This window comes from Eulemur rufifrons, chromosome 9 (assembly GCF_041146395.1).
Source record: "Eulemur rufifrons isolate Redbay chromosome 9, OSU_ERuf_1, whole genome shotgun sequence".
Lineage (NCBI taxonomy): Eukaryota > Metazoa > Chordata > Mammalia > Primates > Lemuridae > Eulemur > Eulemur rufifrons.
In genome coordinates this window covers 46,929,424-46,942,134 of record NC_090991.1, presented here as the reverse complement: position 1 = coordinate 46,942,134, position 12,711 = coordinate 46,929,424, and the positions used below count along the sequence as shown (strand labels likewise).

Below are 12,711 nucleotides of genomic sequence, written 5' to 3'. Positions count from 1 at the left end.
AGGCTGAAGTACAGTGCCATCATCATAGCTCACTGCAACCTCAAACTCCTGGGCCCAAGCAATTCTCTTGCCTCAGCCTTCCGACTAGCTGGGACTATAGGCGCATGCCGTGACACCCGGTTAATGGGTTGTGTTTTCTTTAAAAAACTTAGAAACTTAAGGTGAGCAGTTAGTAATGAAATAGTTCTCCCTGCATTTATGCTTACCTCCTCAGCAGGAAGTATTATGTTCCTTTCAGAATGCCTAATAGCATTCTATCTGTATCACCTTTATGGAGTTTCCTCCTTATAACGTTATTTCTGTAAATGCCTTTTCTTCTCTTCCAGGTAATAGTAAACTCTCCGTGGGCAAAAGCGCTATCTTCTACACTTGTATCCCTTTTATTTGCTACAAGAGTATACTTGTAGTATGCTTAATAATAATACCTTATGTGAATGAATGACCTTTAACACAACCTTTCTGTGCACACACACACCCCTTACTTAACTCAATGCATTGGATTTTGGGGGTGGAATTGATGAGTAACACAAGAAAAGGAAAAGAATAAGAGAGAAATATTGGGGCAGTAACTAATAAAGAGTTTTGTAGTAGGTTGCATCCATTTGAGGAATAAAGAAATTAAAATTGCCAAAAGAAGATAGATATTCATAAAAACTTATAGACAGGTGCAAAAAAACCCCTCATTTGCAACCCAGAACTCATTGTTCAGTATGAGTTTTGATACATATAAGAAGAAATATTATAATAACTAAGATATTTTAAAGTGATGGGGATATTGATAACCATAAAAGATATTTCCAGGACTGTAGAATTGATGATCAAAAAGCACAGGACATGAGAGAAATCTCAGCTATATTGATTTAGTATTCCAATTCCATGTTGACAAAATACATCAAGATGGCCTTTAAAATTTTTTTTATTTTTAATTATTATGGGTACATAATAGTTGTATTTGTAGTTGTATTTGTCTGGTTTTGGTATCAGGGTGACACGGACCTTGTGGAATGAGTTTGGGAGTATTCTCTGCTACTCACTTTATTGAAACTATTTAAGTAGGATTGGTATTAGTTCTTCTTTGAATGTCTGGTAGAATTCAGTAGTGAAGCCATTGAGTCCTAGGCTTTTCTTTGATGGGAGACTTTTTATCACTGCTTTTATCTCATTATTTGTTATTGGTTTATTCAGGTTTTGGATTTCTTCCTGGTTCAGTCTTGGTAAGTTGTATATGTCTAGGAAGTAATCCATTCCTTCTAGGGTTTACAATTTATTGGCATATAGTTGCTCATAGTAGTCTCTAATGATCCTTTGAATTTCTGCAGTATCAGTTGTAATGTTTCCTTTTTCATCTCTGATTTTATTTATTTGGTTCTTCTCTCTTTTTTCTTAGTCTGGCTAAAGGTATGTTAATTTTGTTCATCTTCAAAAAACCAGCTTTTCATTCATCCTATATTTTATTTATTTATTTTCAAGACAGGGTCACCCAGGCTAGAGTGCAATGACGTCATCATAGCTCACTGCAACCTCAAACTCCTGGGCTCAATTGATCCTCCTGCCTCAGCCTCTGAGTAGCTAGGACTACAGGTGCGTTCCACCACGCCCAGCTAATTTTTCTATTTTTTGTAGAGATGGGGTCTTGCTCTTGCTCAGGCTGGTCTCAAACTCCTGGTCTCAAGCAATCCTCCTGCCTTGGCCTCCCAAAGTGCTAGGATTACAGGTGGGAGCCACTGCACCAGGCCCACCCTACATTTTAAAATATATTTAATAACATAATCATTTTCCTGTGGTTAAAGAAACATAAAAACACTTTGTTGTATAATTTTCTGTCTATGTTGTATCACAACATACACAACTATTATTAATTTCTGAACATTATATTTGTTTTTCTATTTTCTTTTTTTTCTTTTTTTTTTTTTTTGAGACAGGGTCTTACTCTGTTGCCCAGGCTAGAGTGCCGTGGCATCAGCCTAGCTCACAGCAACCTCCTGGGCTCAAACAATTGATTCTCCTGCCTCAGCCTCCCAAGTAGCTGAGACTACAGGCATGTGCCACTGCATCACCACGCCCAGCTAATTTTTCTATTTTCAGTAGATATGGGGGTCTCGCTTTTGCTTAGGCTGGTCTTGAACTCCTGACCTCAAGCGATCTTCCCACCTTGGCCTCCAGAGTGCTAGGATTACAGGCATGAGCCACTGTACCTGGCCTGTTTTTCTATTTTAAATTGCAAATAAAGAGTATGAGTGTATATAAACTCACATCTAAGACTACATTCCAGTTACCGACCCTTACTCCCCTCTCCATCTTATACCAGGTACACAGAATAGACTGCTAGAAGTTGAGTTCTATGGGTATGAACATTGCTGAATTGTTTGTCCCTCCTAATCCATATACTGAAGACCTAATCCCCAATGTGACTTTATCTAGAGGTAGGATCATTAGGAGGTGAGGTCACAAGGGTGGGACCCTAATCCAACAGGACTGTGATTTTACAAGATTATAAGAAGAGGAAGATATTTCTCTCTGGCCCCTGTGCCCCCGCCCTGTGAAAACACAGCAAGAAGGCAACCCCCTACAAGCCAGAAAGAGAGACTTTGGAAATCAAACCAGCTAGCACCTTAATCTTGGACTTACAGAACTGTGAGAAATAAATTTCTGTTGTTTAAGCCACTTAGCCTATGGTATTTTATTATGAGAGCAGAAGCAGACTAATAAAACCATTTTTAAAGTTATCAACACATGCTGATATATTACTTTACAGAAGGGTGTTACCAATAACACTACTTTAGCAGTATGTAAGACATCCTATTGCCCTGTACCCTCACCAACATTCAAAAAAATTCTTTAACTTTGTTCTGAGATAGATATATCCTAAAAGTTTTTAAAAGTTCATTCTTTTAAAATTTTGTTTCATCAAAATAGTCTTAGCTTTCATGGCACTGCCCCCTGAATGTTCCACGATATTTTGAAGTTCCCAGCGTAGTAGTATTTCATACGGAGAAAAATGTCCACTCAAGAATCCCAAAATAAAGCAAATAAAAACGTAAGAAAATTTAAAACTTTCCAGAATTTTATCATCTCCATTTTTATATTCATGGAAAGGAAAAGCTGAGAATTAACAACTTGAGAAGATTCCAAGGCTATGTAATAACAGGATCAACAATCAAAGACTATGATATAGCCTGTCCAATTTAAAACACTCACCTGTTTTGGACAGAAAGATGCCATTTTTGTTACAAAATAATAATACAGAAAAATTGCCATAGAAACAGAAAATATACTCTACCTTAGTAACTTTAAATAAGGCCCTCACTAGCAGAATACTCTCCTTTTCCTGTAAGCACCCTAAATTCTTGTACATTTCGTGGATATTGTCTCTCCTTCAGCTGGCAATAGAAACAAATGACCTTTCTATATTAAGTGACTAAGAGATAGGCTGAAGTTAAGAACTAAATTTCACTTCCCCATCTAGTTTTATACTAAGAACATTGTACTATGTTCCTCCACAAAATACAAATATTTGTAGCATAAATTAGTTTATTATTAAATAGTAACAGAAATTTGCCAATTAATGCCACTGACAATTATCTTCAGGACAAATTCACCATGTTGTGACTTTATGTCTGACTCACTTTTCCATTCTTACTCCATTCTTAACTCATCTGTTCCATTCAGTATTACTTTACAGTACATCGTGGACTGTTTTCCTAACTTGGCCCTGAGTTGGCACCCAGTGCAAAGAGATGAAAATATCTTTCACGTCATTCTGTCTTGCCTCATAACATTCTCAAACTGTTTTCCGCATTTTAACATTTCAAGGGCAATTCTTTCCTACTGGGTCTTCTTAAAGGGGTGTCTACAGAGTTGATAACAGAACAAAGAAAAGAGAAAATTAAATTCACCTATGTTGACCAAGCAGGCAAACAAAGGATATTTCTAACGTCAATCTTAATGGACTTTTGTTTTGTTTTACTGAAAACCCGTCCTCAACACAGAAAGTTTTGCTTACAGGCTTTGAGTTTGCATCTTAATGTTATTTTTATAGCATCAATGTTGGTTTTCATCTACCATAAATAGAAAAAAAAAAAAGCCACCACAAAAACAAACCACTGAGTTGAGGAATTGGAGTGATAATTTAAGCAGAATGATGAGTGGGTAGGGTATGGAATAAAAATGTCAGCTCTTCATATAGAAAAATGTTCTATTTCAGAAAAAAAATTACCTCTGTGGTTCAAGAAAAAAAGTCACTTCAGTGATACCTTTTCTATTCAATATAGAAGTGCAGGTATAACAATTCTAAAAAATGTAATTAAATGTGTGTAATTTACTTGGAATGAAATTAGGTTCAAATTTAATTCTTCCTCTGTGTCCATTGTAGTGTGGAAAATGTGTTTTTTAAAGTCTTATAGAAGAATGATATTTCCTTATATTAAAATCAAATAAAACTGAATGCATGCTGAAAAATAATATACTTTCAATGGAGACTTTCAGAAAAGACTTGTGTGTAATTTAAAGAACATTTTGATTCCTATATAAAATTAGATGGTGTTTCTCTTCTTTCTGTTGACCAAAGTGGAGACCCTGTGATAATGGAATCAGAGGATACCATAGGAGAGCGATGGCAATTCCAGGTCACTACATTTCAGCCAGGATCTAGAGAATTGAACGTATGGTATTTCCCCTCAAAGGGAACCGTCTCTAATAATAGACAAATGTGACATAAAAATACTAACTCAGCTTATCAAGACTGTCCAAAATAATATGTATCTTGACAAATTTTAGACAAATTAGGCATTATGAAGCCCGATCTAAAAGAAAAATAACAGTATTGTGTGATTACTTTGTGTCAGGCTATACGCTAAGTGTGTGACTTGTATTACTTCATTTAGTTCTCATAACAGCCCTATGAAATACTTACTAATAGTATCATTCTACAGATGAAGAAACTGAAACATGTTAGTTTGTTTTCCCAAGGTTACACAGCCAAGAGGTGTTGGAACTATGATTGGCATCTGCATCTTAAAAGCCAATTTAGTGTTTCTGACCCTGTGCAACGTCCTCTAGGATAACACAGTAAGTAAGCATTCTTGTGATAGAGGAGTTAGAATGTTTCTTTGGCTATTATATTATTCAAATGTTATGACATTTTATAAACAAACTGGATACAAATCAATTTTTAGCATTCCCTGTAAAGCAGCATTAAGATATAAATTTGATAGTTTGAAATCAGTACATACTTAAATTTTCATCATGCTTGATTTGATAACTGAAAAAGCCTGGTAAGTGGCATCAGTTTCCCTAAAGTAGCTATGAATGAAGCAGCCTAGGCCTCTCATTGTCTTTGAGCTGTTTTACAGCTTTGCAAGTTGTGAAAAAGTTGGGGTGAGACAGATAATTTTTGTCTATAGAAATGCAAATGAATTTTGTTCAGAGGAATACAACTGATCATTGTCCTGTGCACACTGACCAATTTTACATCCATCTGTAAATTTACTTCAGCTTTCCTGATTGTGCGCGTGTGTGTGCTGTTTGAATTCTCCTTTGAACCAGTTGTGACTCCTTACTAATTCCCCATTATTTAAAGAGCTAAGTAAAAACATTTACCATATGTTTATTTTGTATTTGTGTATGACTCACGATTTCACAAATTAAAAAAAAAAAAACCCTTTAACTCTTCTTTTATTCCTTTCTTCCATTTGGACACCTATTACAGAGGTTGACAAACCACAGTCCAGGGGCCAAATCCAGCCCCAATCTGTTTTTGTATAGCCCACTGGCTAAGAATAATGTGTACATTTTTAGTGGTTAAAGAAAAAAAAAAAAAGAAAAACAATATTTTGTGGCATGTGAAAATGATACAAAATTCAAAACTTTAGTGTCCGTAAATAAAGCTTAATTGGAACACAGCCATGCTCATTAGTTTACATGTTGTCGAGGGCTGTTTTACTGTTCAAACGGCAGGGTTGAGTGGTTGCTACAGAGATCAGGTCTAATCTTCATACCCTTTGCTTCCTCCCTTTTCATCTATATATTTTAACTCTTTCCTAGATCCCCGCCTCCCTTCACCCCCACCGGACTCCCACTGACTGAGAGCATTATGAAGACAACTTAGTTCTCTGAGCACAGGAGAATCCTTGAGGACCTCCTTAGGTCTGAAGGCACAGGAGGGGCTGCCCACTATAGCTGCTGTTTTTTTCCCCTTGTTTGTCTTCTCTCCCAAAGAGCAATCTCTTCTTGACTCTTCCTCTGCTCACCCTCTGCCTCTTCCCTAATCCAGCCTAGTAGTATGACAAAAAGTTATATTCAATTTTTTGAATTCCATTATTATATATCTTGAATTATATCAATTTTTAAAGTGTGGAAAATTATTTTCTTTCTTGTTATATGTCTATCTAAGATCCTCAGTTTTGCCTCTTGGCCTGCAAAGTCTAAAATATATTATCTCTAGCCCTTTGGAGAAAATGTTTGCCTCACCCCCACCCCTTCTATAAAGGAAAGGTACAATTCTACTCCGTGGGTGTATAGCAGGAACCAAGAAAGAAGTAGTTCCTGCCCTTAAAGAACTTGTACGCTCACAAGAGAGACTAAAAATAAGCAAATTGATAATTATACATGTGTAGGAGGCTATCCTTGTTCTTAGAAAATACCTACCACAACATTTAGGGGGTAAAAGGTTATAATGTATGAAACTTAGTCTCAAATGGTTCAGAAAACAAAAACTCCGTGTGTGTGTGTGTGTGTGTGTGTGTGTGTGTCTCTACAAGATTTAAAGAGGGAAAAGGTGTTACCCAAGAATTCTGCGGTCAGCTGCATTATGATTCGTGTATTAAGGTAAAAGAATGAGTTTCATGCACACAAGGACTTAGGAAGTACATCACTCTTTTACTATTGCAAAAAAAAAAACAAAAAAAAAACAAAAAAACTATTTGAAAACAAAAGCAAATGTAATACTCCAAAAATTCTATGTAGAAAAATAATAGAATTCATAAATAAACCCAATTATTTTTCATTAAAAAACACTAACAAGTTAGATAAACAACTTGGCTGAATCAGGATTAAAGGAATAAATGGATGTGACCAGTGATTCAAAGACATTTACATAACTCCTGTAAAGTGCCAGCCTTGAACACTTTCAATGGTAGATTCTTTTAAAATTTCAGGAAAGAAAATATGGCTAGCTGTCACTGAAGATTTGTAATTTCCCATCCATAGTATGGAACTATTGCTGGGAAGTGGCTGCACAGCTAACATTGACACTTCTCTGGCATCAAGGTAGAGCCACATAGCCATTTCTCATAAAGGAAATGTAGGCCTAAGTGATGAATGTCACTTCAGGGTCTGGACAGTTAAGAAGAGGGCCTTTTGTTCCTTAATACTTTCTCAACCTTTCTGTCTCCAACTGGATGACAATGCCCAGTGTATCCTTTTGAATTGCTATGTGAGTAAGAAATATTAAATAAATATCACTCATATTTGACCTATTGTACATCTTTGGGTCAATTTGTCTATTTGATCTATTAGTCTATCCTAAGTGATATACTATATAAGTATATCCAGAGAGGATTATAATGTTCCTTTATTTTTATTCATACTTTTTCTCTCTTTCTTGGTTTTTAAAGAATGAATGTAAGCCATTTTAACACCACCACCACCGCCACCAAACAAGAAAGATAAAAAATTATTTAAAAAATAAAAATTTTCAAAAATAAGTCTACACAAAAAGGTAATCAGTCCAACTTAGAAAACTACCCATCTTCTTAGAATATGACACAAAAATATGCCAAAATAATAGTGGGGTGACTTAAAAATATTTGGCAATCTAGGAACCAGAAATGTACAAATGTGACCTTATTTTTTAAAAAAAATTAAAGTTTCCAATTTAATAAGAGCCCTTTTGAGTCAGCCTTTAGGCTGAAGTGGGAATATAGAGAAATTAAAAGGAACAGGCCTGGCCTCGTGACACAGTTATGACATTGGTTATGTTTATATTTCCTATCCTGTCCCTCCCCTAGCATGTGGGTAAGTTTGTATTTCTGTTCCCTCTTGGCATCAAATGCTTTCATAAAGTCCTCTGTCACTCTAAAATTCTACCTATGTTATACCTTATTTTGCGTGTTTAAGTATCCTCCTAAGGAAATGTGCTCTATCATGTCCCTTTCCTTGAGATTTGGGTCATAAAACAACTGCTATAAAGTAACATAAGCCAAATTCTACCAATTATTAATAACATAATATTTGTCATGGTTGGTCTCAAATCTGGCTAAGTATCAGAATCATGTGGAAACCCTTGTAAACCTTGTATAGATTTCCAAGTTCCATAACCCAAATATTCTTTTTTAGATCTTTGACCTGTTCTGACAATCAATAATAACAAATATACAAATAAAAGCTTCTCAGATGATCCTTCTGCCCAGCTAGATGTAGGATTTACTGACATAATATTCTGTTTTATGGTTGGCTATCTACATGGATATCACTTCACTATCATTTCAGTTTTTTTGAGGTCAGGGCCTATGTTTTCTAATTTTGCATCCTCTAGTAGAGTGCCTCATCCATATCATAGTAAGAACTCAATGACTATTTGTGGAATTCAGTTAAATAATGGCTGAAATTTCTTGCCAGTTATAGGCATATCATTTTACCTTTTTTTCTATAAAGTAACAGAAGTATTATCTTATGATTTTCATAGTCATGGATATTATAAATATTTATATTAATAGTATATAACGTAACTTTTCTCTCAGATATGTAAAAGGATTAGGCATAAAAGCACCGGAAAAATAAACACTACAAGAAATACTAACAGAAAATATAATTGACTTTTTTGAGAGCTTTGGGAATCAGTGGTGATTTTTTAAGCTTAGAAGACCTGGATCAAGAAAGATAAATATGTGCTTCTCATATTATTTCTCCTCATTTCCAGGGCCTTTTGGCAGACACTGCTAATAGATGAAGGCACTCTTTTTCATCAAAGTGGAACATGGCTTTAGAATACTTCTTAATCCAGTATTCCATATAGCCAATAAGGAATTATGTGAGGAGCAATGTGAATGAAAAATCAGTTGTCCTTCCTTGAACTAAAAGAAAAAAGTAGTCAAGTTTGATTAATTTAAAATGTTATTTCTTAATTTTTTTTAGTCCTTTCTTGCTTTCCATTTGAGTGATTTTTTTCTTCATTTACAAGTTATATATCTCTACTTTTTAGAAGTATAGTAGTGGGAAATTACTGTGATTACCAAGGGGCTAGCCTAGATAGGCTCACAGACCAAAGAAGATGCTGAAATCATAATGTTTATTAAATCAATTTAAAGCATACAGAAGGAAATAAGGAGAAAGAGACACAGTAGGTTAATAACGTAGTTAGGAAAGGGTGCAATTCGTATGTTAGGATAAAATTACCTGAATTCTGTATTACAAATTGTTCATATGTCCTCTCTCCTATTCTTCAAAGTATCAACTTTTCTCACTAACATTGTGGTTTATAAGGACCCAAAGTTGAGGATGAGCAAAGAAGGATCCACAGATGGAAGGTGCCTAGAGCCAATTCATATTTTCCCTATCAGACTGACTCAGGGACTAGTATGCCTGGCTTTAGTTATAACTCAACACTGATACCTTGTTGGGCACCCATGGATTTTATCCAAATGTCTAGAGCAGAGGACACATGGGACCAAAGTAGGTCCTCGTGAATATCTGGTGTCTCATGTGTCTCATGAATATATAGTGCTTACCTAGACCTTCCATCCCTTTCTGTCTCTATGTTCAGTACACATGTGCTCTGCTTACTTTATCAGTTTCTAACATATCTGTGTATCTCGTTTCTTTCTTTCTTTCATTTTCTAGTCCCTGAATTGAATATTCTTGAATGATGCAGCAAATACACACGACAGGTGATAATTTTTGAAATTTTTAACATGCATACTTGATTTCACAGTATCCAAAATTAATCAGTAAGTGTAGCCTCCTCTCAAAAAACAGAATTTAGAAACAGATCGGATTCAAACCTGACTTCCTCTTCTTTCATGTTATAGCATTTTAATTTTCTTGGTTATTATATATTATTCATACATTAATACTAAGTTTTTCAAACATTTTATTCAGTTTCTTTGTTCAGTATGTCTTCTTACATCTTGCTTATTCCTTTTGGATCTAATTTTCTTCTTATTGCAGTACATCTGTCAGTAGTTTTTTCAGCCTAGGTCTGTGAGTGGTAAACTCTATTGGTCTTTGTTTGAAAATATGTTTATTCATCCTTACTTTGACAGTTTAGCTGAGAATAGAATTTTCATAGCCCTTTAAAATTTTTATTTCAATCTTTATTTTTATCAGTGGGATTGTTCTTTTCAATCTTATTTTTGTATCCTTATAGGTGTTTCTTTTTCTCACTTTGCTCTTACGGTTTTTTCATTATTTTTGGTACTCTTCAATTTTAACTAGAAGTGTCCAGATATTGGTTTCTTTTAAAAAATTTATCCTGTTAAGGACTAATCATATTCTTCCATGAGTCATGTCTTTCTTTATATGTGAGGAATTCTCTGCCATTTTCTCTTTGAATAGTGCTTCCCCTCCATTTTATTTATTTATTTTTTCTTTTTGGAATTTCTATTACATATGTGTTGGAACTTCTTATTATATCCTTAAGGATTTACTATAACTTCACTTTATATTCTCTATTGTTTTAATCCTCTGTGCTATACTGTGGGTAATTTCCTCAGATTTATTTTCCAATTTAATAATCATCTCTTCCACTGTATCTAGTCTATTTAACCCATCTGTTGAGTTTTTTTTTTTTTTATTTTCAATAGAATATAAGCTCTATGATAGTAGGGATTTGCATGTCTTATTCACTATGTTATCTCCAGCACCTAGAACAATGCTAGAGCTTTGTGGACGTTCAATAAATATTTGTCAAAAGTATTAATAAATCGATAAATTCCTATTCTTTTTCAATGATTTCTATTTTTTATCTTATCTTGTTCTTTCACTTGGTTTTTATTTTCCTTCTTTTATGTTTTTAATCATTTTATGGATTTTTCTTTGGTCATCACTTTCAGGTTGGTTTATTAACTCAAGTTGTTTGGGCACAGATTTTTCTATTTGTTGTGTTCTTACTCTGCCTTGTAGTGGAATTGTTCCCTTGTGTGATACGCAAATTTTATTGAGAGCTTATCTTTAGTAATGGTTGTTTATTCTGTGGGATTCTTTTGTGTCCTGAGCTGTGCAAGTGTTCTTAACAAGGATCTTTATATTTCCTTCTGTGGGGGCCTGGCAGTTTCTCTGTTTCTAAGCTTAGGATTCTATTTTCAAATGATAATGTTAAATTGGAAATAGACTGCAACAGTCAATTTTCATGGGGACCATTACTCCCATCCCCACCCAACCTAGACTACTGAGTTAGAAGATACGCTTCTTAGGCCTCAAAAAGTGAAAATCTCTTTAGAATTCTAGTTTATACAGGCATGTTAGTTCTAGCTCCTCATAAGTGGCTTTAGGATTATGTCTTATGGTTCTAAATGAGGTTAAAACCTCAGCTCCTGAGTCTTACTACTGTGACTTTGAATTTGTTTCTCATTTCTGGTATCTGAGGCCTTTGCCTTCTCTATTTTAGGCTCAGCTTTATATTTTAAAATACTTACATTCTATTCATTATTTCTGTATATTTGGAGGAAGCAGGAGTCTCATGCCATGATTGTCATTTCTAGGCAGAAAGATGACTTGGTTCCACAGGTCTTGCTAGTAAATTTCATCCAAGAGACTATTACTAAGAATCAACATCTCATTTTTGATTCTTAGAGTTTTTGGCAATAGTCTTATAGATATTACTATTAACATTAATTCACCAAATAATGTTGTGCTAAATATTTTAGGATATATAGATGAGTAGGATAGTCTCTGTACTCAAGAGGCAAACATTAGATGATACAGGGGTTAAGAAAGGTTTATAAATAATCATAAGGCAGAAAGTCTTCAAGTGCTATAGAGATGCATATAGCTCTTTAGAATAATGCATGTTATATTTATTATTAAATAAATTACTAAGCTTGTTCAAAGAGTGACAAGGGAATCAGAAGAAGGCATTTTGTAATATTACTAAGAGGAAAAACTTCATGGTAGTGGTGCCAGTTGAAATGTGTCTTGAAAAATGACTGGGATTTCTAAAAGTAATAATGGAAAGGGGAGGGAGTGGCTTTTCCAAGTAGAGGGAAAAGCATTAGCTTAGACAAGTTGCTGGGAGGGTGGAGGGCATCCAATAGGGAACAAGTAGTTCAGTTTTCCAGATTGGGATGTTAGAATGACGACAGTATTATCAGAAAGTAAAAATAATGAAAATAAAATATAGGGTGGGAGAGTGGTATAAGGTGGGCAGGAATTTAAAAGTAATTTAATTTTACATTTCTTACTGTCATATTTATCCAAAGAGAAAAGATGATGTTGAGTTAATTTTTAAGGATAAATTTCAGAGTCAGGATCACTTAAAATTTAGATTGGGCAGTTTTTTCTTCTTAATGGCCTCTGATTGGTTAGTTTCACTGGTTTCCAGGAAGGTAAACTGAATCAGCATTTTTGTCTCTCAGGCATACAAGTACCATCTAGTGGCAAAAGAAGGCAACCACACGAATGGAATTCTCTATATAGAAAACATTTACTTGTTTATTTTTTCACTTGTTAATTTATATTATGATTAGCTAATAATAGTGAGTCATGTTCTACCTGGAT

General features: G+C 34.6%; 1 pseudogene; it reads left to right on the top strand.

Moving 5' to 3' along the window:
• Positions 1–593: 593 nt before the first annotated feature.
• On the top strand, positions 594–741 carry LOC138392778 (small nucleolar RNA SNORA40; annotated as a pseudogene).
• Positions 742–12,711: the final 11,970 nt, after the last annotated feature.